A 2,557-nucleotide genomic window follows, 5' to 3' on the forward strand; every position below is an offset into this window, starting at 1 on the left:
GGGCAGGCAGTGAGTTCCTTGGCTCACATGGGGCCAGTGGGAAGGTATGATAAGAGAACCAATCTAAAAATGGCTGATGTTACCTTAAGGAGCCTGATTGGGGGGGGGGGGCAGAAGACCCAGCCACTCCTAGAATGCTCAATGAGGGCACATTTCCAAAGCTACTAAGCAGGCACTTGGCATTTCTGGATTCTGTCCTATGGTTGCCTAAAAGCATGCCTTCCAGAACTGGCATCCTTTATGGTTCAAAATTAAGAACTGGGGAAGGATGGGTGGCGAGGCAGCCACTAGAAAAGCTCACTCATGTGTGCCCTAGGCTCAGGGCCCTGGTTCCTGTCTAGTCCCTGGGGATATTTATATTTAATATATTTTTATATAAATACACAGAGAAATAGAAAATATAAAATCTGAGGGGTTGTGGGAGAAAGGTGGGGAACTTGGCAAGAAACCAGAACTGGAGAGGTCTGCTCAGGCCAACTTGACCTCCTCCTTGACCCCTTTGGCTTCTTGCTTCTCCTCCTTGGTTTTCTCCTCTTCTGTGACTTCTTTCTTCTCTTCTGGGTCTTTCTCTTTTTCGTCCTCAGTTTTGACTCTCTTGGCTTTTTTGAAGTTGGAAGAGTTCTTACGACCACCTTCTCCCTCCTCATCAGAGTCCGAGAACTCTTCCTCACAGGCAATTCGTTTGTCAGATGAACAGATAGAGATGCGCTTGTCAGGGTCTTCTTCGTCCTCGTCGCCACTCTCCTCTGGGATGGCATCCTCAGGAATCACCTGCATTTGGACCCCAGGTGCGTGGGGCAGCATTCTCAGGTTCTCAAACAGTCGCTGTTTGATCTTCTCTAGGTATTCATTGGTATTCTGGTTGGTCATATTGGAAGGACTGATGTGAAGTTTGAAATCTGGTCCAAAGTATTCAAAGCAGTCATTGTACGGAAGCTCATTCGGGATTTCCGTGTCCAGGGCCACAGCTGTTTCCTATGTCCAGCAGCGGGCCACATTACGGATGGTGTAGCCGCCTCCTCCCAGCATCAGCAGGGGCAGGTTGAAGCTCTTCACAAACTCCACACACTTGGCGTGCCCTTTGATCGTGAGATTGAAGCAACCTAACCGATCCCCAGACAGGGAGCCAGAGCCACACGGTAAGACCACCGCACTGGGCTGGAACATCTCCATCACTTTGGACATGACCGGCTTGAAAATGGCCTCATAGGACTCGTCATCGATCCCATCTCGGAGCGGGTAGTTAACAGCATAATACTTGCCTTTGCCAGCCCCAATATCCCGTAGGTCCCCAGTTCCTGGGAAGTACTCTCCGTATTTATGAAAGGACACAGTCATGACCCGGTCTGTGGTATAGAAGGCCTCTTCCACGCCATCGCCGTGGTGAATATCAATGTCAATATACAGCACCCTCTGGTGATACTTTAGCAGTTCCAGGATGGCCAAGACGATATCACTGACGTAACAGAAGCCAGATGCCTCAGACTTCTTTGCATGGTGCAGCCCCCCGGCCCAATTCACAGCGATGTCTGTCTGCTGCTTATTCAATGTCACAGCGCTCGCCACAGAGCCACCAGTAGATAACTGACAGAATTCAAACAGGCCGTCAAATACTGGACAGGCCTCACCGACGTTGAATCTCTCATCTGCTTACTGTACTCGGACATGTTATCTGGGCGATGGAGCGCAAGAATTTAATGTAGTCATCACTGTGGTACTTGGTCATCTCCTCGGCATTGGCTTTGTGAGGGCGATAGATTTCCATTTTTCGGTAGAGACCATAGTTAAGTAGCAAATTGTGAGTCATACGGATTCGGTGAGGCTTCATTGGGTGGCCTTGTCCATAATAGTAATTTCCAACATCCCCGTCCTAGTAGTAACAGACTTTCCTCCTGGTGTCCTGAGTCTGCGCCATCTTGCTAGTCCTGCCGTCCCTCCCATCAGTCGGTCCATCCGGCCTCCCCCTCATCACTTCTTCTCTTGGCCTCTTAGCAAATCCCAAAATGATGTTTGTTCCCAGGGACCCCATTCAGAACTAAGAAGATCTGAGAGGAAACAATCAGCTTTTCCCAAATGATTTCTCTTTCTTTCTTTCTTTCTTTCTTTCTTTCTTTCTTTCTTTCTTTCTTCCTTCCTTCCTTCCTTCGTTTCTTTCTTTCTTTCTTTCTTTCTTTCTTTCTTTCTTTCTTTCTTTCTTTCTTTCTTTTCCTTTTCCAAATGATTAATTTCTATGGCTGTAGTCTGCTCTGTTTGATGTTCTTGAGCCTCCTGGAACCTGAGGCCAATTTAGACATGGAGTCCTGCATCTTGTTCTTTAACCCAGAATACTTTTCTCCTGGACAGCCCACGGAAGCCTCTTTCAAGGAAAAACTGAGCCTGTTGTGAAGAAAATCACAGAGGTTTTAGACAGACCAAGTCTTTTCCCTAGAGTGCTTTTACTTCTTGACAACTGATCTATTCAGATGACTGGCCCTGGGCCCGTAACCCTCCAGGTTGGCAGACCCTGCCACTGATAGCCGTGGGAACCGGTTATTCTGTGGCAGGGCTTAGGGGGCAG

The 2,557-nt window shown here is 48.1% G+C and overlaps 1 pseudogene; it reads right to left on the reverse strand.

The window, feature by feature from the left end:
• Positions 1-208: 208 nt before the first annotated feature.
• On the reverse strand, positions 209-1,915 carry LOC112915715 (histone deacetylase 1 pseudogene; annotated as a pseudogene).
• Positions 1,916-2,557: the final 642 nt, after the last annotated feature.

The sequence above is a fragment of the Vulpes vulpes genome, chromosome 7, assembly GCF_048418805.1.
Source record: "Vulpes vulpes isolate BD-2025 chromosome 7, VulVul3, whole genome shotgun sequence".
NCBI lineage: Eukaryota > Metazoa > Chordata > Mammalia > Carnivora > Canidae > Vulpes > Vulpes vulpes.